Source organism: Musca autumnalis, unplaced genomic scaffold (assembly GCF_047663935.1).
Source record: "Musca autumnalis isolate F117 unplaced genomic scaffold, ASM4766393v1 scaffold_1, whole genome shotgun sequence".
In the NCBI taxonomy this organism is placed as follows: Eukaryota; Metazoa; Arthropoda; class Insecta; order Diptera; family Muscidae; genus Musca; species Musca autumnalis.
In genome coordinates this window covers 142,333,939-142,360,933 of record NW_027411644.1, presented here as the reverse complement: position 1 = coordinate 142,360,933, position 26,995 = coordinate 142,333,939, and the positions used below count along the sequence as shown (strand labels likewise).

General features: G+C 36.6%; 1 protein-coding gene across 4 annotated transcripts in view; it reads left to right on the top strand.

The window, feature by feature from the left end:
- Nucleotides 1-26,995, top strand: part of tw (Protein O-mannosyl-transferase 2) — a 420,790-nt gene that overhangs the window by 218,409 nt on the left and 175,386 nt on the right. The window lies entirely within an intron of this gene.

The window sequence follows — 26,995 nt, the reverse complement described above, 5'->3', positions numbered from 1 at the left end:
TTGGTAGAAATAAAGTTCTTCCCGATACAATACCTTAAAATGTTCTCTCAAGTATCTCAAGCTCCTTCATTACCGTCGGCTAAATATTAAACCAAATTGGGAACGCATAAAGAATAATGGGTTTTATGCAAGTTTTGAACAATAAAAATTTCGTATTAACTGGTAAATATTTGTTACTTAGAATTTTTAGAAAAGAAACAAAGACACCTTGAGCCTTATTACGCGCCTTTCTGGCAATAAACTTAAAAAATTTATTAAACTCAACAAATAAATATATTACTTTGTCTTTAAATGGAATTTCAGTGCCGTTTAAAACTAGCTTTAAAGTTTTACTTTCTTATGCAAATGGCTTCACATTTTGACGTGTTAATTTTGATACCCCAATTATTGAAATACTGATGTACCTCATTGAGGGTTAAAGCAATAACTGGTGATTCGTGGTGAGAGTATAGCAAAGAATCGTCAGCATATAAAATACTTGAAGAGATTTCATAATCGTACATAAAAATGTTGTACAAATGGGGCGCTAGAACTGATCCCTGGGGGACACCACAGTGAACATACGATAAATCGGACAACTTATTTTTAAATTGCGCACAGAACTGTCTGTTTGCGAAAAAGCTTTTAATCAGCCTTATGATCTGAGGAATATATCCAATGGTTATCATTTTGCTAATATCCCATGGTGAGAAGCATGATCAAAAGATTTTTTAACGTCAAGAAAGACAGCGACAGTATATTTTTTATCTCTTAAATTCAAGACTATATCATTGTGGAATTATGTCATAGCATTAACTGTTGAATCACCCTTTTGGAAACCAAACTGTGAATTTGGAATATATTGTAACGATACTCCGAAATCCATTCTTTTCCGTATAACTATCTCAAAAAGTTTACCTAAATTTGAAAGCAAAGAGATAGGTCAATACAATTATTACAAATTATGGTTAAAAATTCAAACGCTTTGCACGAAGCTTACGTATAATAAATGTAGATAGTCCGTCGAGAACGGCCGATTTTTTATTCTTAATTTCAGTCATCCATAGTTGTAAGACTTTCACACCCTTCTGGATTTCTGGAATCTACGTCATTTGAAAAGCAATACTATGTTGTGGAAGGTTGACAAAGTAGCTATTTATAAGCGCTTCTTCAGAAGGTTGACGAACAGGACTATTATATAAACCTGAAAAAAAAAACAATCTTAAACGAGCACGACATTCCGACTCATTAGTTATCATTATGCCATCAACAGATAATTTTTGTAAAGGGAGACTCTTCCGATGACCAATTTTTCTCTGAAAATTGCGGTCTGTTCCATTTCAACCTGCCAACAATTGAATCTGCTTCGATAACATGCGATATTCCGAATTATGTCTATCACTCGAACTTTGATGAATTCTTTTAAGTTCCTTTTGCCAATCTTACTTTATTTTGTAAAGGTTTTTAATTCTATCAGGAATTAAAAACTTTCGTCTTCCCATTTCAATTTTTCCGAATGAGATTCTGAGACTGAGCATACGACTGAAGTAAACTTTTCGATATGCTGGTCAATTTCCTCGTTTGCTAAGTGATATTAAGTTTAAGAGGGAAGTGGTCTGAAAATGTGGGCAAAGTTGAGATGGAATAGGATGGGTTGGGTAAGTCCGATGCATTTGAATTGAAGATAAAATTATCCAAGTAAGACGTACCATTTGGAAAAGTTAGACTAGATGAAGAAATTCCAGTAAAAAGATACGGTTGTTGTTCAAGAAAATCATGCAACTGAATGCCGTTTGAATTATTCATAGAATCCCCCCATGAAACATGCTTGGCATTGAAATCACCACCAACAATGGTGAAATCAAAACTTCTTAAATAATTACCTAAACACATTAACCATTACTATTTGAGAACGATTTGAAGTCCCAGGGATATTAGTAGAGCCTAGCAATATTTGTCTAGGAACCCCATTAATAGAAACATCAATAGAGACAAAAAGACTAGGTAAACAGAAATCGGAAATAACTTCTATTTTAAATTTGTAATTTTGCCTAAGCACTATGGCAACACCTTGTGAACTGTTGTCCCGGAGAAGTTTACAATCCTCGAAACGTTTCTTGAAGGAAAGCAATAACAGCATCAAACTTGTTGATTAGACTATATAGTTCGAATCTACGGTCATACTCAATTAGTGACCTAAAAGTTATTAAATTGAGAAAATTATGGACCATAAACTTCGTTTACTTAGCGTTGGAGACTGACACATTGGTGCACAGCCTCATCCTTTGAAAATGAATTAAATTCTCTTATAAATTTAGATATCTTGTCTTCTAATGATATTACTTTAGGTGGGCAAATTTCTTTTGCAATCTTTAAAAATTCTTGGGTTTTGTTAAGGAAATTTGAGAGGATTAACAATTCCACGAGAGGCATCCGAAAAGAATATACATGGCTTAATAAAAGAGTTTACGACATTATTGTTAACTTGTTCTGTCCTCTTTAGTGCAACTGCTTTAGCTCAACATACTTATACCCAGGGCAACCTCTAAAACTTGCCGGACGACCATGATTGCCACGGTTTACGCAAAATGGTAAATTTTCCGCAGTTTTTACAAATTGACATTCTCCTTTCGCATGTTTTTTTTCCGCATTTTACGCAAGCGGGTTCCCTATTACAATTGTTAGACATATGTCCCCATTTTTGGCATTGCACATCACCCAAGTTTTTCCTAGGCAATTCCCAATATACTCTTTGCTCTAGTACATACCAGAAACATTTTAATTCTGATACCGATTTACCAGGAAGCAAAGTTACAAGATAGAGACCCGTGTCTATATCGTTTTTCCTCGAGAATGAAGAAGTGAACCTGGAGACATTTTGAACTCTACCAGGTACCAACATATTCATAACCGCTTTAATATCATCAATAGCTGTTTCATGCAAAAGGCCACGCAAAACAATGTATTGCCGTTTTAACTCGTTACGTGTGAAAGAGTACGAGTCTAATTTTTTTCGCGGAGGAGATTCATTAATTTAGTATGTACTTGTGTGTCTAGTAAATAAAGCTTACTTTTAACTCTGCTTTTGTTTACTACCTTAAATGCAATATTTCTCGATTTTAAATCTTTGATCAGACTATGGACATCTACACCAAAAAGAAAAATTGGGGGTCAGAAAGGTTTTTTATTGCTTCTCTACATCCAATGTGCCCTTCAGTGAAACTTTGTTTTGAAACGTGTTACTTGATCTTACATCAAGTTGGCCTAATAATGCGAATGTATTTGATGACACGGTCGATTGACCGGCTGCGTTTTTAGTAGTTGAGAACGCCAATTGTGGGTGCTCTCACTAGAAATGAAGGGCGGTTGGTTTCTTGATGTGAGCCTCGAAAATATTTCAATAGTGGAAATATTTTCCTCAAGATTCATCCACCAAGGAAATATGGAAATGGAAAAAAGGAAAGAAAATGCGATGTATGAGAGGTTTGGAATAAGAACAGTAATGGTTCTTCTTTATTGAATGTGTGAAACAGGAACGACCGCTTACCAAGGACAACAGTACTGGTTGATGCTTAGTTAACAAGTGTTTATTAAAAGTAAATTACAAAGGAAAGTATGCGAAGAGATGCGAGAGAACGAGAGTGTACATGGCACAATTCTGAGTGAAACTAGAGATGCTTAATGCAAATATTTCAGCATGTAGGAAAATTAAAGTTAGGGTTGCCGGTTGGGAAAATCCGGCGTGAACATCGTGGGCCCCTTGCAGTATCACGGCAATAAAAATGCTGTAATTGTACCGTGTACTCCCTTGATGCTCCCAATGCGTAATAAATAAATGAAACAATAAATTATTAGAACTTTGAACTTAAAACTAATGAAATGAAAGTAAAAACAATCTGCCATGGCGATTCCAGGGTAAAGGGGTCCATCGCAGCATCGATTGGCAGCTCTGCTTCGGAATATTGCGTATGTAGGTATCTGTAAAGGATGTTTGTGCTTTGTAGGGAGAAAAATACAATAGTACTTACGACGCATTGGATGAAGTGATAGTATTTTGGAATAGAATTTCGAATGTGTACCGCGGAATGAGTGCAAAAGCATAGGAAGTCCTCGTTGAAAACTTGAATTTGTACTTTGGTACAACAATACGGAATATGCTTCCTTAGAATATGTCGAATTTGTACCTCGGAGTGAGTACAAATGTATAGAGAATGGATAATGGAGGGATAATTTTGAAGTTGTACTTCGGAAATAATACAACAATACGAAAATCTTTCTCTGAAATTGAATTCTGGAGTCGTACTTTGCAACTAGTGCAACAAAAAGGAAGAAGAAAACTTGCATCTGTATGGAATTAATGCATGATTTATTTCAGGAACGGACAGTGTTTCCACTGGAGCAACACTAACATTGGAATAACCCAAGTGAATGGATAAGGACGTGCATTTAGCTATTTGCAAATTGAAAGTAATATTGAACGAGGTTCTCAGATCTTGGACGAAGTCGAAAGACTGTACATCACTATATGATGAGGAACTGTTATGGTTTCGAATTCTGACCCCACCTGGAGTCAGATGATACATTCGTAATGAAAATGTAGCTGATAATAATACACCACTGATAAGAGGTTCGATTAGAATTGCAGCTTCGTCAGAATGTGTATTATAGAGTACATCACACAGAGTGCTGCCTGAACCAGGATGTAGGAATGGAACATCATCGAATGATTGTAAGGAAATGCGAATAGCCCAGTACGGGCTACCAACGACAAATAATGTGTCGGTTAGTAACTGGAATTCATGAATTGCGCCAATTGGGTGGTTGCTATAATAAATTATCTGGGACGGAGTATAATTGTGGATGAATAATTTGTCTCGGATGAACCTCAATTTTAGATGATGGCTTTGAAATCTCGAATCCCGCAATAGACTCAAATTTGGAGTCTGATTGCCAGAAAGAACCAAATTCAAGTTTGGAATCAGTCGGTATATATTTGCTGGAAAATTCGGAGTATTGGCAACTGTCAGCACTGAGCTTCCTTTATTCGAATTGGAAGTTCGGATCGGAAATATCTCTTGTAGTCAAATAAATACTAAAATTAGGTTATCATATTCTGAATAGTGCAGGATATGAATCTTATCTTTGAAATAGATAAGTATTGGAAAATATTTAGAATACCTCTGGATTGGAATTTCATTGTTTGGATCAATGAATTGGAAAATAGATTCATTATACTCCACCATGCCAGACAAATTCATGTTCTGGAACGGAATAATGGATGCACGAAGAAGCCTCTCGGAAGTGGAGGGCTTCTTTGGATTTGAATCATGGAATACCGGAACTTGATGAGTGACACGGGAAGGAAACTCATCCTGGGATGGAACAACGGATGCATAAGAGGACCTCTCGGAAATGGAGGGCCGCTCTGCATCGTAATCACGAAGTACAGGAACTGGATGAGTAACACCGGAAGGAAACTCATCCTGGAATGGAAAAATGGATGTGCAAGGAGACCTCTCGGAAGTGGAGGGCTCATTTGGATTGGGATCAATGAATGCAGGAACTGGAAAAGGAACACTGCCAGGAAAACTTTTCAGGAACAAAAGATTGGATGTACAAAGAAACCTCTCGGAAGTGGAGGGTTCCTTGGGATTGAACCAAATAGGTGTAGAAACTGGAGAAGAAACACTGGAATGAACATCTTTCACCAAGTCAGAGCCTACCAGAGCACCTTCGGAATTTGGAATACATGTTTGAATGCCTCCACTTGAAGAAGTGGACTGTATTGGAGAATCAGAAATTTGAGTGGAGTCGACATTCAAAGCAGGATCGGAACTTGTGCTATGTAGCTGACTTGATGAATAGGTGTTACTAGAATCTTCATGGAGCATGACATGATGTCGCTTCTGACAGTGGTACATGTGGATAGACAATTTTTCACTCGATGAGTTTTGGAGAAACTGTTGCAGCAAAGACTTAACTGTCTAATCTTTGCCGAACGTTGTCGTGGATCCAAGGAAATAAATGTGGGACACTTTCGGATTGTGTGGGAAGCTGAGGAACATAAGCGATATTTTGGAGTAGAGCATTTGCTCTTAGTAGGAATAGAAATAATTGAAGTGCATGGAGTCGTCTCATCTGGAATGATACGTAAGGCAGATGGAATGTTTGGATTCGGAAAATGATCCATGGCTTCCTTCAATTTCGCAGAGCATTTGGAATAAGTGGCCGATGCGTTCTGGAATTTCTCGTTAAGTCGACTTAACTTCAGAGAATTATTAGAATGTCCTTGCACACATTCATCATAGGAGGATTTTATGTCAGCCCATGTTGATTCCAACTCGGTTATGTGGATTCGCACCAGGTGGGATGAAGTGAGTGAAATAATGCCACTACTGACACAGGAATTCAAATGTAGAAGTCGACTAATGGAGCTTATTAATTTAGGATTGGCCATTTTCGATTAGGAAAATATTACGAGTAGGATTGAAAACTGTGGAAATCGTATCGGAGGAAGTAAGTAGAAGTAAGCTTAGTGACGCGATGTCGATGTATTATGTGAGTAGGAAAGGGAAACAAGAAAATGTAGTGTACTCGTTTTCCAATCGAAACTTGGAAACAGAAATCGTAGAAATTTTTCTTCGGAAAAAAGAATCTTTGTGTCTTAGAAGGAGAAATATCGGAAAAGGATCTGAAAAATATCGAATAACCAGGAGAAAATCGTTCAGTAATGGGACAATAGACTTTATATAGACCAGTTTTTTACTATAAGCGACCCCTTGCGGACGTTGGGCACACTATAAATTCGCAACAAGTCACAGAAATTGCAAAGACAAAAATTTCTTCGAAAAAAGTGGGGAAAAATCACGAAAAATTTTAAAAATTAAAGTTTTTCAGTTATTTAGGTATTTATATAGCGCCACCTAGCGGAAGAATGGAGCACTGGATGGAAATGCTGAATAGAATAGGGAAAATCTCCAAAAGTTTAGAAAATAATTAAAAATAAAGATTTTTCGCTTATTTTAATAAAGTTTAAGGCGACCTCTAGCGGCGGTATGCGGCATTACGTCTCTGGAAAAACAAATCTAGTTGACAGTTGGTAGTTGGTAGGTAGAACTTTCGAAAGAATTAGCAAAATTTCCGAGAAATTGAAAAGATAATGGAAAATGCGTTCTTTGGAGGTATTTGGTTATTTTTGGAGCGCCACCTATCGGCGGAAAATAGAGATAAGCGTAACGGTGAGTTGTCGAATTGGATAATAACTCCAAAGAACCTGAAATAATTTCGAAAACCACGAAAGAGTTGGAAAAAGATGAAAACAATAATATTTTCCAGATATCTTCGTATATAAAAAGCGCCCCCAGCGGCAATATGGCGAACTATAACTGGGTAGCAATGACGTGTCTCGACCCCTCACTTGTATATACACCTTAATATATAATAATATATATGTGTCACAAACAAGTTATTGTGCGACCATGGAAACGGACTTGCTGTAGGGTGCACGTATAAACGAAGTGAATATCAATGAGAATTTATTGATCACTGTTGAGTGAAAACACAAACAGCAGTCAACGAGAATAAATGAAATGAATGTCGGTGTGGGTGTTTATATGAAAAGCAGTGCTGCTGGTAAAGGGACTGCAATGCTGGTTGGGTCTCTAACAACAACAACTACTGTTGTAATGAGGTTAGTCATTGTGGATGGGTAGGAATGAACACACCAACAAATTAATAGAAAAGGAGTAGGAAAAAAATGCAATATGCGAACGAAATATTCTCGCGACAAAGTGGACGGAAAAAATGCAATGCAGAGATCACACTGTTCCGTGTCGAAAAAATTAATTGAATATCTGAATAGTTAGAATAAAATAGGAATAGGAGAATGGAATTTAATAAAATTATTATTTCAATAGGAAAAAATAATAATTTTCGAACCACTTAAAATTAAGAAATTAATTGAGAATTGGAAGAATAATTAAATGTTCGAATTTAATTGCATGGAATAAATTGAACTTCTTGGAGAAAATGGGAAATAGATTTTGGAACACTGTGCGCAAAATAAAATTGAAAAATCAAATTGCCGACGGCAAAACGCACTTGAACTTTGGACTTGAATATCACTTCTTGCATGCACTATTGTTTCACTTTAGGAAATCGAATATACAAAGCACAAACTTACCTTTTTATCGATGAAATTGAAGATGGAAAAGAATGGAGATGAAAGTATGGATGAACTTGATGAAGTCTCAGCAACAAAAACTCGCAATCCGGCTCGATTAGGACCAAAATGAAAACGCCAATTGTGGGTGCTCTCACTAGAAATGAAGGGCGGTTGGTTTCTTGATGTGAGCCTCGAAAATATTTCAATAGTGGAAATATTTTCCTTAAGATTCATCCACCAAGGAAATATGGAAATGGAAAAAAGGAAAGAAAATGCGATGTATGAGAGGTTTGGAATAAGAACAGTAATGGTTCTTCTTTATTGAATGTGTGAAACAGGAACGACCGCTTACCATGGACAACAGTACTGGTTGATGCTTAGTTAACAAGTGTTTATTAAAAGTAAATTACAAAGGAAAGTATGCGAAGAGATGCGAGAGAACGAGAGTGTACATGGCACAATTCTGAGTAAAACTAGAGATGCTTAATGCAAATATTTCAGCATGTAGGAAAATGAAAGTTAGGGTTGCCGGTTGGGAAAGTCCGGCGTGAACATCCTGGGCCCCTTGCAATAAAAAATGCTGTAATTGTACCGTGTACTCCCTTGATGCTCCCAATGCGTAATAAATAAATGAAACAATAAATTATTAGAATTTTGAACTTAAAACTAATGAAATGAAAGTAAAAACAATCTGCCATGGCGATTCCAGGGTAAAGGGGTCCATCGCAGCATCGATTGGCAGCTCTGCTTCGGAATATTGCGTATGTAGGTATCTGTAAAGGATGTTTGTGCTTTGTAGGGAGAAAAATACAATAGTACTTACGACGCATTGGATGAAGTGATAGTATTTTGGAATAGTATTTCGAATGTGTACCGCGGAATGAGTGCAAAAGCATAGGAAGTCCTCGTTGAAAACTTGAATTTGTACTTTGGTACAACAATACGGAATATGCTTCCATAGAATATGTCGAATTTGTACCTCGGAGTGAGTACAAATGTATAGAGAATGGATAATGGAGGGATAATTTTGAAGTTGTACTTCGGAAATAATACAACAATACGAAAATCTTTCTCTGAAATTGAATTCTGGAGTCGTACTTTGCAGCTAGTACAACAAAAAGGAAGAAGAAAACTTGCATCTGTATGGAATTAATGCATGATTTATTTCAGGAACGGACAGTGTTTCCACTGGAGCAACACTTACATTGGAATAACCCAAGTGAATGGATAAGGAAGTGCATTTAGCTATTCGCAAACTGAAAGTAATATTGAACGAGGTTCTCAGATCTTGGACGAAGTCGAAAGACTGTACATCACTATATGATGAGGAACTGTTATGGTTTCGAATTCTGACCCCACCTGGAGTCAGATGATACATTCGGAATGAAAATGTAGCTGATAATAATACACCATTGATAAGAGGTTCGATTAGAATTGCAGCTTCGTCAGAATGTGTATTATAGAGTACATCACACAGAGTACTGCTTGAACCAGGATGTAGGAATGGAACATCATCGAATGATTGTAAGGAAATGCGAGTAGCCCAGTACGGGCTACCAACGACAAATAATGTGTCGGTTAGTAACTGGAATTCATGAATTGCGCCAATTGGGTGGTTGCTATAATAAATTATCTGGGACGGAGTATAATTGTGGATGAATAATTTGTCTCGGATGAACCTCAATTTTAGATGATGGCTTTGAAATCTCGAATCCCGCAATAGACTCAAATTTGGAGTCTGATTGCCAGAAAGAACCAAATTCAAGTTTGGAATCAGTCGGTATATATTTGCTGGAAAATTCGGAGTATTGGCGAATGTCAGCACTGAGTTTCTTTTATTCGAATTGGAAGTTCGGATCGGAAATATCTCTTGTAGTCAAATAAATACTAAAATTAGGTTATCATATTCTGAATAGTGCAGGATATGAATCTTATCTTTGAAATAGATAAGTATTGGAAAATATTTAGAATACCTCTGGATTGGAATTTCATTGTTTGGATCAATGAATTGGAAAATAGATTCATTATATTCCACCATGCCAGACAAATTCATGTTCTGGAACGGAATAATGGATGCACGAAGAAGCCTCTCGGAAGTGGAGGGCTTCTTTGGATTTGAATCATGGAATACCGGAACTTGATGAGTGACACGGGAAGGAAACTCATCCTGGGATGGAACAACGGATGCATAAGAGGACCTCTCGGAAATGGAGGGCCGCTCTGCATCGTAATCACGAAGTACAGGAACTGGATGAGTAACACCGGAAGGAAACTCATCCTGGAATGGAAAAATGGATGTGCAAGGAGACCTCTCGGAAGTGGAGGGCTCATTTGGATTGGAATCAATGAATGCAGGAACTGGAAAAGGAACACTGCCAGGAAAACTTTTCAGGAACAAAAGATTGGATGTACAAAGAAACCTCTCGGAAGTGGAGGGTTCCTTGGGATTGAACCAAATAGGTGTAGAAACTGGAGAAGAAACACTGGAATGAACATCTTTCACCAAATCAGAGCCTACCAGAGCACCTTCGGAATTTGGAATACATGTTTGAATGCCTCCACTTGAAGAAGTGGACTGTATTGGAGAATCAGAAATTTGAGTGGAGTCGACATTCAAAGCAGGATCGGAACTTCTGCTATGTAGCTGACTTGGTGAATAGGTGTTACTAGAATCATCATGGAGAATGACATGATGTCGCTTCTGACAGTGGTACATGTGGATAGACAATTTTTCACTCGATGAGTTTTGGAGAAACAGTTGCAGCAAAGACTTAACTGTCTAATCTTTGCCGAACGTTGTCGTGGATCCAAGGAAATAAATGTGGGACACTTTCGGATTGTGTGGGAAGCTGAGGAACATAAGCGATATTTTGGAGTAGAGCATTTGCTCTTAGTAGGAATAGAAATAATTGAAGTGCATGGAGTCGTCTCATCTGGAATGATACGTAAGGCAGATGGAATGTTTGGATTCGGAAAATGATCCATGACTTCCTTCAATTTCGCAGAGCATTTGGAATAAGTGGCCGATGCGTTCTGGAATTTCTCGTTAAGTCGACTTAACTTCAGAGAATTATTAGAATGTCCTTGCACACATTCATCATAGGAGGATTTTATGTCAGCCCATGTTGATTCCAACTCGGTTATGTGGATTCGCACCAGGTGGGATGAAGTGAGTGGAATAATGCCACTACTGACACAGGAATTCAAATGTAGAAGTCGACTAATGGAGCTTATTAATTTAGGATTGGCCATTTTTGATTAGGAAAATATTACGAGTAGGATTAAAAACTGTGGAAATAGTATCGGAGGAAGTAAGTAGAAGTAAGCTTAGTGACGCGATGTCGATATATTATGTGAGTAGGAAAGGGAAACAAGAAAATGTAGTGTACTCGTTTTCCAATCGAAACTTGGAAACAGAAATCGTAGAAATTTTTCTTCGGAAAAAAGAATCTTTGTGTCTTAGAAGGAGAAATATCGGAAAAGGATCTGAAAAATATCGAATAACCAGGAGAAAATCGTTCAGTAATGGGACAATAGACTTTATATAGACCAGTTTTTTACTATAAGCGACCCCTTGCGGACGTTGGGCACACTATAAATTCGCAACAAGTCACAGAAATTGCAAAGACAAAAATTTCTTCGAAAAAAGTGGGGAAAAATCACGAAAAATTTTAAAAATTAAAGTTTTTCAGTTATTTAGGTATTTATATAGCGCCACCTAGCGGAAGAATGGAGCACTGGATGGAAATGCTGAATAGAATAGGGAAAATCTCCAAAAGTTTAGAAAATAATTAAAAATAAAGATTTTTCGCTTATTTTAATAAAGTTTAAGGCGACCTCTAGCGACGGTATGCGGCATTACGTCTCAGTTGGGTAGAACTTTCGAAAGAATTAGCAAAATTTCCGAGAAATTGAAAAGATAATAGAAAATGCGTTCTTTGGAGGTATTTGGTTATTTTTGGAGCGCCACCTATCGGCGGAAAATAGAGATAAGCGTAACGGTGAGTTGTCGAATTGGATAATAACTCCAAAGAGCCTGAAATAATTTCGAAAACCCCGAAAGAGTTGGAAAAAATATGAAAACAATAATATTTTCCAGATATCTTCGTATATAAAAAGCGCCCCCCAGCGGCAATATGGCGAACTATAACTGGGTAGCAATGACGTGTCTCGACCCCTCACTTGTATATACAACTTAATATATAATAATATATATGTGTCACAAACAAGTTATTGTGCGACCATGGAAACGGACTTGCTGTAGCGTGCACGTATAAACGAAGTGAATATCAATGAGAATTTATTGATCACTGTTGAGTGAAAACACAAAATCGATCACTGCTTGATGGCTGAACGAGTAAACGACTCAACAGCGGTCAACGAGAATAAATGAAATGAATGTCGGTGTGGGTGTTTATATGAAAAGCAGTGCTGCTGGTAAAGGGACTGCAATGCTGGTTGGGTCTCTAACAACAACAACTACTGTTGTAATGAGGTCAGTCATTGTGGATGGGTAGGAATGAACACACCAACAAATTAATAGAAAAGGAGTAGGAAAAAAATGCAATATGCGAACGAAATATTCTCGCGACAAAGTGGACGGAAAAAATGCAATGCAGAGAACACACTGTTCCGTGTCGAAAAAATGAATTGAATATCTGAATAGTTAGAATAAAATAGGAATAGGAGAATGGAATTTAATAAAATTATTATTTCAATAGGAAAAAATAATAATTTTCGAACCACTTAAAATTAAGAAATTAATTGAGAATTGGAAGAATAATTAAATGTTCGAATTTAATAGCATGGAATAAATTGAACTTCGTGGAGAAAATGGGAAATAGATTTTGGAACACTGTGCGCAAAATAAAATTGAAAAATCAAATTGCCGACGGCAAAACGCACTTGAACTTTGGACTTGAATATCACTTCTTGCATGCACTATTGTTTCACTTTAGGAAATCGAATATACAAAGCACAAACTTACCTTTTTATCGATGAAATTGAAGATGGAAAAGAATGGAGATGAAAGTATGGATGAACTTGATGAAGTCTCAGCAACAATCCGGCTCGATTAGGACCAAAATGAAAACGCCAATTGTGGGTGCTCTCACTAGAAATGAAGGGCGGTTGGTTTCTTGATGTGAGCCTCGAAAATATTTCAATAGTGGAAATATTTTCCTTAAGATTCATCCACCAAGGAAATATGGAAATCGAAAAAAGGAAAGAAAATGCGATGTATGAGAGGTTTGGAATAAGAACAGTAATGGTTCTTCTTTATTGAATGTGTGAAACAGGAACGACCGCTTACCATGGACAACAGTACTGGTTGATGCTTAGTTAACAAGTGTTTATTAAAAGTAAATTACAAAGGAAAGTATGCGAAGAGATGCGAGAGAACGAGAGTGTACATGGCACAATTCTGAGTGAAACTAGAGATGCTTAATGCAAATATTTCAGCATGTAGGAAAATTAAAGTTAAGGTTGCCGGTTGGGAAAATCCGGCGTGAACTTCGTGGGCCCCTTGCAGTATCACTGCAATACAAATGCTGTAATTGTACCGTGTACTCCCTTGATGCTCCCAATGCGTAATAAATAAATGAAACAATAAATTATTAGAATTTTGAACATAAAACTAATGAAATGAAAGTAAAAACAATCTGCCATGGCGATTCCAGGGTAAAGAGGTCCATCGCAGCATCGATTGGCAGCTCTGCTTCGGAATATTGCGTATGTAGGTATCTGTAAAGGATGTTTGTGCTTTGTAGGGAGAAAAATACAATAGTACTTACGACGCATTGGATGAAGTGATAGTATTTTGGAATAGTATTTCGAATGTGTACCGCGGAATGAGTGCAAAAGCATAGGAAGTCCTCGTTGAAAACTTGAATTTGTACTTTGGTACAACAATACGGAATATGCTTCCATAGAATATGTCGAATTTGTACCTCGGAGTGAGTACAAATGTATAGAGAATGGATAATGGAGGGATAATTTTGAAGTTGTACTTCGGAAATAATACAACAATACGAAAATCTTTCTCTGAAATTGAATTCTGGAGTCGTACTTTGCAGCTAGTACAACAAAAAGGAAGAAGAAAACTTGCATCTGTATGGAATTAATGCATGATTTATTTCAGGAACGGACAGTGTTTCCACTGGAGCAACACTTACATTGGAATAACCCAAGTGAATGGATAAGGAAGTGCATTTAGCTATTCGCAAATTGAAAGTAATATTGAACGAGGTTCTCAGATCTTGGACGAAGTCGAAAGACTGTACATCACTATATGATGAGGAACTGTTATGGTTTCGAATTCTGACCCCACCTGGAGTCAGATGATACATTCGGAATGAAAATGTAGCTGATAATAATACACCATTGATAAGAGGTTCGATTAGAATTGCAGCTTCGTCAGAATGTGTATTATAGAGTACATCACACAGAGTACTGCTTGAACCAGGATGTAGGAATGGAACATCATCGAATGATTATAAGGAAATGCGAGTAGCCCAGTACGGGCTACCAACGACAAATAATGTGTCGGTTAGTAACTGGAATTCATGAATTGCGCCAATTGGGTGGTTGCTATAATAAATTATCTGGGACGGAGTATAATTGTGGATGAATAATTTGTCTCGGATGAACCTCAATTTTAGATGATGGCTTTGAAATCTCGAATCCCGCAATAGACTCAAATTTGGAGTCTGATTGCCAGAAAGAACCAAATTCAAGTTTGGAATCAGTCGGTATATATTTGCTGGAAAATTCGGAGTATTGGCGAATGTCAGCACTGAGTTTCTTTTATTCGAATTGGAAGTTCGGATCGGAAATATCTCTTGTAGTCAAATAAATACTAAAATTAGGTTATCATATTCTGAATAGTGCAGGATATGAATCTTATCTTTGAAATAGATAAGTATTGGAAAATATTTAGAATACCTCTGGATTGGAATTTCATTGTTTGGATCAATGAATTGGAAAATAGATTCATTATATTCCACCATGCCAGACAAATTCATGTTCTGGAACGGAATAATGGATGCACGAAGAAGCCTCTCGGAAGTGGAGGGCTTCTTTGGATTTGAATCATGGAATACCGGAACTTGATGAGTGACACGGGAAGGAAACTCATCCTGGGATGGAACAACGGATGCATAAGAGGACCTCTCGGAAATGGAGGGCCGCTCTGCATCGTAATCACGAAGTACAGGAACTGGATGAGTAACACCGGAAGGAAACTCATCCTGGAATGGAAAAATGGATGTGCAAGGAGACCTCTCGGAAGTGGAGGGCTCATTTGGATTGGAATCAATGAATGCAGGAACTGGAAAAGGAACACTGCCAGGAAAACTTTTCAGGAACAAAAGATTGGATGTACAAAGAAACCTCTCGGAAGTGGAGGGTTCCTTGGGATTGAACCAAATAGGTGTAGAAACTGGAGAAGAAACACTGGAATGAACATCTTTCACCAAATCAGAGCCTACCAGAGCACCTTCGGAATTTGGAATACATGTTTGAATGCCTCCACTTGAAGAAGTGGACTGTATTGGAGAATCAGAAATTTGAGTGGAGTCGACATTCAAAGCAGGATCGGAACTTCTGCTATGTAGCTGACTTGGTGAATAGGTGTTACTAGAATCATCATGGAGAATGACATGATGTCGCTTCTGACAGTGGTACATGTGGATAGACAATTTTTCACTCGATGAGTTTTGGAGAAACAGTTGCAGCAAAGACTTAACTGTCTAATCTTTGCCGAACGTTGTCGTGGATCCAAGGAAATAAATGTGGGACACTTTCGGATTGTGTGGGAAGCTAAGGAACATAAGCGATATTTTGGAGTAGAGCATTTGCTCTTAGTAGGAATAGAAATAATTGAAGTGCATGGAGTCGTCTCATCTGGAATGATACGTAAGGCAGATGGAATGTTTGGATTCGGAAAATGATCCATGGCTTCCTTCAATTTCGCAGAGCATTTGGAATAAGTGGCCGATGCGTTCTGGAATTTCTCGTTAAGTCGACTTAACTTCAGAGAATTATTAGAATGTCCTTGCACACATTCATCATAGGAGGATTTTATGTCAGCCCATGTTGATTCCAACTCGGTTATGTGGATTCGCACCAGGTGGGATGAAGTGAGTGGAATAATGCCACTACTGACACAGGAATTCAAATGTAGAAGTCGACTAATGGAGCTTATTAATTTAGGATTGGCCATTTTTGATTAGGAAAATATTAGGAGTAGGATTGAAAACTGTGGAAATCGTATCGGAGGAAGTAAGTAGAAGTAAGCTTAGTGACGCGATGTCGATATATTATGTGAGTAGGAAAGGGAAACAAGAAAATGTAGTGTACTCGTTTTCCAATCGAAACTTGGAAACAGAAATCGTAGAAATTTTTCTTCGGAAAAAAGAATCTTTGTGTCTTAGAAGGAGAAATATCGGAAAAGGATCTGAAAAATATCGAATAACCAGGTTCTCCTGGTTCGTTCAGTAATGGGACAATAGACTTTATATAGATCAGTTTTTTACTATAAGCGACCCCTTGCGGACGTTGGGCACAAGTTATTGTGCGACCATGGAAACGGACTTGCTGTAGGGTGCACGTATAAACGAAGTGAATATCAATGAGAATTTATTGATCACTGTTGAGTGAAAACACAAAATCGATCACTGCTTGATGGCTGAACGAGTAAACGCGTCAACAGCGGTCAACGAGAATAAATGAAATGAATGTAGGTGTGGGTGTTTATATGAAAAGCAGTGCTGCTGGTAAAGGGACTGCAATGCTGGTTGGGTCTCTAACAACAACAACTACTGTTGTAATGAGGTCAGACATTGTGGATGGGTAGGAATGAACACACCAACAAATTAATTGAAAAGGAGCAGGAAAAAAATGCAACATGCGAACGAAATATTCTCGCGACAAAGCGGACGGAAAAAATGCAATGCAGAGAACACACTGTTTCGAGTCGAAAAAATGAATTGAATATTTGAATAGTTAGAATAAAATAGGAGAATGGAATTTAATAAAATTATTATTTCAATAGGAAAAAATAATAATTTTCGAACCACTTAAAATTAACAAATTAATTGAGAATTGGAAGAATAATTAAATGTTCGAATTTAATTGCATGGAATAAATTGAACTTCTTGGAGGAAATTGGAAAGAGATTTCGGAACACTGTGCGCGAAATAAAATTGAAAAATCAAATTGCCGACGGCAAAACGCACTTGAACTTTGGACTTGAATAACACTTCTTGCATGCACTATTGTTTCACTTTAGGGAATCGAATATACAAAGCACAAACTTACCTTTTTATCGATGAAATTGAAGATGGAAAAGAATGGAGATGAAAGTATGGATGAACTTGATGAAATCTCAGCAACAAAAACTCGCAATCCGGCTCGATTAGGACCAAAATCAAAACGCCAATTGTGGGTGCTCTCACTAGAAATGAAGGGCGGTTGGTTTCTTGATGTGAGCCTCGAAAATATTTCAATAGTGGAAATATTTTCCTCAAGATTCATCCACCAAGGAAATATGGAAATGGAAAAAAGGAAAGAAAATGCGATGTATGAGAGGTTTGGAATAAGAACAGTAATGGTTCTTCTTTATTGAATGTGTGAAACAGGAACGACCGCTTACCAAGGACAACAGTACTGGTTGATGCTTAGTTAACAAGTGTTTATTAAAAGTAAATTACAAAGGAAAGTATGCGAAGAGATGCGAGAGAACGAGAGTGTACATGGCACAATTCTGAGTGAAACTAGAGATGCTTAATGCAAATATTTCAGCATGTAGGAAAATGAAAGTTAAGGTTGCCGGTTGGGAAAATCCGTCGTGAACAGTAGTGTTAAATTTAACATTAGCCTTTCTATTGCTAATTGCGATTTTGGTTTTTTTTTTGCACGCGTTGGAAATCATCGTTATCATTAGGTAAGTTCAATTCTTCGTGTTCCATGTTGCTATCAACGTCTAATGACGAAATTCTTGTTGACGGGTCTTGCATAGAATCTGGGTTTTGCAAATTCTTTGTATCAATTGAAGGCAAATTTTCCACACTTATTAGATTCGTGAAATTTTCCTCATTGCGTCTTGAATTCTTGGCTGCAGAGTTCGGATGCGTTTAATCCTCATCAATAGATTCAGGTTTTGGCGACACATGTTCTCTTGTAATTGAAAACACACACACGGATTTATGAAGGAAATATTTTTAAGCAAAGGAAAAATAGGTTTTATTAGAATATGGTTTCTTTTATTTTTCATGAAGGAGATATTTTTAAGCAAAAGAAAAATAGGTTTTATTCCAAGTATGGTTATTTTCAGAATGACATGTTTCTCAAATACAAAATTATATATACATATCTAAATGCTAACTTCGATGGGTATAGGCCTTTTTCGATTGTGTACAATCGTTGTTTATTGTAACTTGTATTACAACACCCCCTCTCAATCAATCAATCCTATTTTCTTGCGTATCTTGAGGAAGTAGATTTTGCAAAAATGTCTGCAAGTTGTAAATCTGTTTTAATTGGCTCTAACTTTATAACTCCTTTCATGACATTATCTCTAACGAAATGGTGTTTAATGTCAATATGTTTAACGCGTTTGCTTTCCAAGTTATTAGCTATTCCAATGCATCCTCTGTTATCTTCAAAAATGTTAACTGTATATGGATCATCAATTTCATGTAAGTCGTGCATGATTCCTCTAATCCAGATTGATTCGGTTGTAGCTAAACTGAGTGCAACGTACTCCGCTTCGGAAGAAGATGTTGCCACCGTTTGCTGCTTTTTGCTGCTCCAGGAGACTGTGTTTCCGTAATCTTTAATTATATATCCGCTAACTGACTTCCTATCGGACAAATCGGAGGCCCAGTCAGCATCGGCGTAGCCAACAATCGGTTCAGAGTCCTCTTTCTTGAATTGTAGTTTTATTGACATTGTTGCTATTATATATATTGCTATTTTCTTCAAGTGCTGCCAATGATTTTCTGATGGATTTTGTTGGAATCTGCTAAGATAGCCAACATGATAGAAGATGTCAGGCCTTGCACATAACATTATGTACATTAGACTACCCAACAGCTCACGATATGGCAAATTTTGCTCTTGGTTTTCTTCATTCTCTTGAAGTTGCAAACCTTACTCCATAGGCGTTTTGACTGGGTTGCATTCATTTAACCCAAACTTTTCTAATAATTTCTTTATGCTGCTTTCCTGAGATAGCGTGAGAATTTCGTTTTCAAGCACTAGCTTCATTCCCAGAAAGTATTTTAGGGGACCACAATCGGATATCTCAAAGTGTTGCAAGACATAATTTTAAGTCATTACTGCAATCTGAATTATTCCCAAAAAAACAAGTAAGTCATCTACGTACAAGACTAGATATATTACAATCCCTGCAATTTTATCGACTTTGACGTAAAGGCAATAATCGTGCTTTGATCGTATGAACCCCAGGGAAATTATAAAATTATTAAACTTATCGTTCCAACCAGGGACGTACGCAGGGTGGGGGCCCGGCCCCCGGCGAAATGGTTTGCTCGAGCAAAATTTCTTAAGCTACTGTAACAAATTACTACATTTTTCATTCTTAAAAAAATGTTGTATGTTTGGAGATTTCAAATAAAAACTTATATTTTTCTGATGTTTCTACACAGAATATGCACTTTATTAACAAATATTTTAAAATTTTTCTGAAAGTCTGAATTATTTCTTCATGTCATATCATTCCACTATCAAATACTAATTTCGTAATGAATATACTCCATGTTTGTTATGTCATATTCTTCTTGGTTATTCTTCGTGGTTTATATTTTGAAAGCCAAGAAATTTGTTTCATTGCCTTCGCCAAAACGTTGTTATTCTATTTTAGACAATTTTTTTTAAACAGTAGTAGAAAAAATAAATAAAAAATAATTTTTGTGCGTCAAAAACTGCTAAAACCTGTTATATGTAGAATACCCACTTCAATTGTTTTCTTATCATCAACGAAGTATAATTGAAGCCTCAGTCTTTAGTGTTGCGAAGTTATATACACTTTGATACGATACAAATCTGCCTCATCGAAGTAATGATTTTAGACTCCACATGTGTTTGGACGAAATTCGTTTCAGACAAGCTGGAATTACTTAGCACAGTCGGTCCGTCTGAATCTCTGTTTTTCTGGCAGGGTGGACCGTATGATAACAGTCGAACAGATAAACCGATTTGGTACTAGTTTTGGATCTCGTATTATTTTATGCATGTTAAATTTACTACCAAAGTAATGTTATTTATTATTGTAGACAATTTTTGTTTGATCAAAAACAAAAATAAATAAAATATTTTTCAAAAATCTGAAGTTTGGTTGTAGTTCGAACGAATTTTAATTCGACCCGCCTTAGTGAAACAGGACATTTATTCTATTTCCAATAAGTTGCACAAACAGAGTCCAGCAAAGTATTTAATGCTATTGAGTCCAAAAACTTCTACTCGTACAATTAAAAAAATATAGAGCTTCTTTCGTAACGTTATATCAAAAGCAGAGAATACAGCTGGAACAACAATCATGACATTTTTCCTACCTATAGTGTTTTGTAAGTATTTAGATAAGAGTTTACAGATTGGTTTCCGTGTTCGACCATGCTTTGGCAAAGCCCAAACATCATTTTTGTAGTCTCAAGCAGAACTACCTGAAGGATTCGGAGTCTATGAGTCGCATTTTAAATTTCTGAAGTTTTTAATTAAAGTGCACAGACTCTATCACATTTGGAAAGGAAGTAGCGTTTTTATGACATAAAAGAATATTATATTCTTAGGTTATCGAGACAATAGCTGGTATACAAGTCCAATCTGCACTCCCTAATTCGAGTTATTTTTTCTGTTGAGAATTATTTAATTCACCCGGTGCGGCTGAACTAATTTTGAATGGAAGGTGCTTACACATGGGAAGTTTTTACGGATTCTAAACTACAATTTTCATAGATGAGAAACATAAAAAAAATCGCCGAAGGGATTTTAAAATAAATCGCGTCCAAAGGTCACATTTTAGGGGTTTTTAGGTTTTCAGGATTTTGCATGGAAACCGCAAGCCCTATCGAAATGGGACTAAACAAAATGTTATAGCAGTGAAAATTCTCTACAACATTTTCTTTAGTCCCTATATCGGTAGGATCTCATAAAATTTCCATAGGTTTTCAAGCAAAATCGTAAAAACCCATAAATTGTCAACTTTGATTGCGATTTATTTAAAAATAGCTCCGGTGATTTATGTTTTTTTATCTATAAACATTGTCGTTTCCGATCCCGCAAAAAACGTCCCAGGTGTAAGCATTTGTCATTTAAAGTTAGTTCATAGAAGTCCTTTATGTGTCTCGATAAAGAAGAAAAAGGGCGTTATGTTCGGGTCAAACATAACACATCAAACCCCTGTATAACTCTGTTCGACCACTTTCTGCATGGAGGTTCTCCAAATAAAAGGAATCACAAATCTGTATAATTCTCTGTAGTTGTAAAATTCTGGGATATACCATAACGTGGTCCTATATGATTAAAAACTTTAAAATACTGAAAACGGGACGTAACTTTTACATGGCGACTATACAGAAAGTGGTCCGATTATATTTTATACTCTGTACAATTTTGTATGTAAATATTGTGAACTCTATTGAATTTAAATACTTTGTACCAATATTTCATACAAAATCAAATAACAACCTTTAAAACAGCCTTCCGTAACGCTACACAACATTTTAAATTTTCATGATTTTTGGTCAAGGTGGGCAAATCTTGTACAACATTATCACCTTCAGAGATTTTGAGAAAAACTGTTTTCAGTTTGAGAGCCAATGTTCAGATATTCGTTCAAATTAGACAGCATCACACTCTTCTTCTTCTTCCCCCTCTTGCTGGTGGCTGGTTGGTATTACTACTTTTGTTGTTTCTTGCGTATCGCATTGGACCGCAAAAGGGTAGGAAGTTTCGTCAAATTGTATATCACGAGCCAATACTACTTTCTTAGTTTCTAAATCCCACAAACGGTAGCCATTAGGAGCATATCCTACCATTACCATTTTCTTTCCTTTAGGGTCAAGCATCTGACTTTTTGTTTTTGGTACCCACGCAAAAGCTTTGCATCCAAAAATTCGTATTTTCTGGAGATTCTGTTGCTTACCAAACCATAAATCAGCAGGTGTTGAACCACTCTCAACAGCCTTTGTTGGACATCGATTTATTATATACACCGCAGATAAAGCCGCTTCGTTCCATAGGTACTTCGGAGCATTTGATTCAATTAGCATTGATCGCACTTTGTCAGCAACAGTCCTATTAAATCGTTCAGAAACACCGCTTTGTTGAGGGGCAAAGGCGATAGTTGTTTCCACTTGTATTCCATTCTCCTTGTACCATTGTTTTTGATTATTTGACAGATATTCGCTGCCCTGATCAATAGTTAAACTGGATATCTTTGACGCAGGAAACACTGCAGTCACCATTGCTTCATATTCCTTAAATTTGTTACAGACCTGAGATTTTGTCTTAATACAGTATATAACCGCAAAATGGGTATAATCATCAATAAATGATACAAAGTACTAGCATCCATCCCAGGAACCAGGGGATATCGGCCCACACACATCTGAATGTATTCTTTCAAGGATTCTTGTCGCTCGTGGTCTACCGCCGAAAAAGGATCCCTTGATTGCTTCCCCTCTGCACAGACATCGCAGAAACTTTGCTCTTTGGGCCGTATGTTGCCACTTATCCTACCAAATCGTTTAAGACTTTCAAGTCCCGAACTATCAATGTGTCCAAGCCGTTTGTGCCATAATTCAGTTTCATTTTTATTAGTTGACAAAGCTGAAAAATTACTTTTCCTTAATTTTAGTTCGTACAAATTACCATGAAGGAAAGCAGTAGCAATTTGTTGAGTGCCTTTTACAATCGATACAACATTCCCATTAAATTTCACTGCTAATCCTGATTCTGCGAGTTTCCGCATTGACATCAGATTGTCTCTAATTTCTGGAGTATATAAAACATCTTTGATATAAACATCAACACCTTTATTTGTAGTGGCATTTATATATCCAATTTGATTTGTATGTATTGATTCGTTATCTTTTGCTACATTGATTTCAACGCTGTTCGGCAATAACTTCATCGAAGGGAAACACGAATTATCCTTAACCATGTGATCACTTGCTCCAGTTGAAAAAGCCTTCTTATCATCCACAACTCCATCGCTCCGATCCATTAATTTGGTCTCTTCTGCTATTAGACGTTCTTTGACCAAATTCATATCTACTTTTCCGCCGTCCATGTTTTGCAATGCAGTTACAAGCGGATCGTATTTCTCTGGAAGTGTTAGAAACAGTTGGGCCAAGACATAGGAGTCTTCCATTGTAGCCCCAGCCAGTTTCGATTGCCTTACCAGATTATCAAACGTTAGAAAATGAGTCACAATGCTGTCACTATCGTCCATTCGCAGTTTGGCCAATTTCTTCCTCAAGACCAACTGATTAACTACCGATTTCTTGGCAAACGTTTTCTGTAATCTGCTCCACATATCCTTTGCAGTTTCCTTTTCTCGTATACATATAATTTAAGCAGTCAGAATGTACAGAACTTACAATCCTTTCCATAGCTCTCTTATCCTTTTTCATAAATTCCGTTCTGGCAGACGCTTCAGATGGTGGATAGCCGGTTAGAACGTCCATTAAATTCATCGAGTCCAGATGTATTTTCACCCGGAACTGCCAGTCGTCAAAATCCTCTCTTTTAAATTGAGGAATTCCATGTGTTTCCTTTGTATCGCCCATAACCTCTTGTAATTGAAAACACACACACGGATTTATGAAGGAAATATTTTTAAGCAAAGGAAAATAGATTTTATTCGAAGTATGGCTTTTTTAGAATGACATGTTTCTCAAATACAAAATTATATATACATATCTAAATGCTAACTTCGATGTGTATAGGCCTAATTCGATTGTGTGCAATCATTGTTGATTGCAACTTGTATTACAACATATTCATTGAAACAAGCTGCATGCAAAAGCGTACCTATTCTAGATTTTGATTTCGATATCTGGTTGCCTTTATCAGGAGGTATGCTTTCAGCAGGATCGCGAGCGACACTGCCTAATGAATTCAAATCCATTTCAAGATTTGAAATAAAATTTGCTCAGATTCTTTATTTTTTAAAAATTGATTTAGTACTTTTCCGTAAGTTTAAAAACACGTCTGATTCGTTCAACGGCTTTCAGGAAAGTTCACACAAAAAAACAAACTATACAAATTTCTGTACCATTCAGTACTTTCCTTAAGTACAAATTTCAGCATTCGAGCTCTTTCCGTTCTCGCAAATCCAAACTGTACCAAATTTAGTACCATTTAGTACTCATAGGTACAAAACTTCCTTATTTCCACTCTATACACCAACTGCTATCCCAAATTTGAAGCTCAACTCCTTTAGTACTTATTGAATTTCCAAAACCTCCATATCTCAACCCTACACCTCTACCTCCTCGATATCAAAACCCCACAAAAGAACAGGGACTCTAATACCAAATTTTAAAATTCCAGCGCACCAACAGCGACTTTAATACCAAATTTTCGAATCCCAACTCTATTCCTTAACACAACATAAAACTTAGTACTATTTAGTACTTTTCGTACACATAAGCACCAATTTCCGAAATGTCTTTCTTATCTCCATTCTACACACCAACACTGATCCGAATACTAAAATTCAAAACTCCAGTTCCTTATTAACAAACGGTTCCAAATTTAGTTCCACTTATAACTTTTCATACACATAATTACGATTTTCCGAAAATACCTCCATATATTAACCCCACACTTAATTCCAAATTTCAGGATTCCAGCTCTATCCGATCACACAAATATTTTATAGTTTATGTACAAAATTTAGTACCACAGAATTCCGTACCCAAATTCAAATTGTACCAAATTTATTACCATTTTGTACTTTCCGTACCCATAAGTACGAATTTCGAAAACTACCCCCATATGACAATCATATACACCGTCAGTAATCTTAATTCCAAATTTCAGGTTTCTAGCTCTACCCAAATCCAATTTTTTCAAAATGTAGTACCATTTAGTACTTTTCGTAAACATAATTACTAAAGCTTCCCCATATATCAATCGTACACTTCAACAGTTATCTTAATTCCAAACTTCAAGTTTCCAGCTCCATCCATTCACCCAAATCCAAGTTGTACAAAATTTAGTACCATTTAGAACTTGTCTTACACATAAGTACGAATTTCGAAAACTACCCCTATATCGCGATCTTATACTCCATCAGTAATCTTAATTCCAAATTTCAGGTTTCTTGCTCTATCCGTTCACCCAAATCCAAGCTGTACTATATTTAGTACCACTTAGTACTTTTTGTACAAATAAGTACGAATTTCCAAAACTACCCCCATTTCTCAATCCTATACTCCGTCAGTAATCTTAATTCCAAATTTCAGGTTTCCAGTTCTATCTTTTCGCCCAAATCCAAATTGTACTAAATTTAGTACCATTTAGTGCATTTCGTACACATGAGTATGAATTTCTCAAACCATTTCCTTTTATAAACACCACTTCCCAATCTCCATTTCCATACCAAATTCCAAGTTTCTAGCTAAATCCGTTCAAAATATACAATTCCAAGTCTCTAGCTAAATCCGTTCAAAATATACAATTGGTATTCAATTTAGTACTCTTCGTACACTTAGAGGTCGAATTTCCAAAAAACCCTTTGGTACATCTTTCTAACTCTCCATCAGTTACCCTCATTCCAAGTTTCAGAATTCTAGTTTTTCCCCTTTTGCCTAATACAAAGGGTACCATATTTAGTACCTTTTAGTACTTTTCGTACCCTTCTAGGTCGAATTTCCAAAAACCACGCAACTCACAGTCAAAATGTCAGCTTTCTAGCTTTAGCGGATTCGTCTGGGCAATGATATATGTTAGAGTTGGGCAATATCGTTCAATTGAAAGATCCGGATCACTATCTCGTTCAATGGACACCGGTAATTTCTTTGGCAAAACCGCGTATACTTAATATCACACGTTGGTTTTTATGATGTTGCTTATTCGTCTTTGAATTAGGACAGTGATCCGGATCGTTCAATTGAAGGAGATTGCCCAACTCTAATATATGTACATGTCACTCACTCACTTATCACTAAGCTCTTTTATAGAGTTGGGCAATTGAACAACCTAGTTCACAATCTAGTCCATTGGGCATCGGTTGTTTGTATGAACAAAATGGGTATAATTAATATCTCACGTTAGTTTGTATGATGTTACTCATACGTTTTTGAACTAGGACAGTGAACTAGGTCGTTAAATTGCCCAACTCTACTCTTTTACTTTACTCTTTACTACTTTATATTTCATATTTTACAATTTATGTTTTTTATTTTACACTAGCGGACCCGGCGAACTTCGTCTCGCTATTAAGGAATAAAATTTCATACAAAAACTCAATTTTCGATTTTTCCAATTTACCGACTTTTCCAGAGAGATTTTCCAAAATTTTCTTCCGTAAAGACCTTCTACTCGAAAATACGAATAACTGACAAAAAATTTTACAGAAATCGGCCTAGCCGTTCTCATTTTATGAATTACTATACATTTTTTACACCATTTTTATATATATAGATTTTATATATGATATTTTATATTCTATATTTTATATTTTAACTTTATCTATATATATAAAGCAGAAAAATGTTTGTACGTTTCTAGCTTCAGCGGATTCGTCTGGGCGATGATATATGTACATACATACATGCCACTCACTTATACTTTATCTATATATATATATATAAAGCAGAA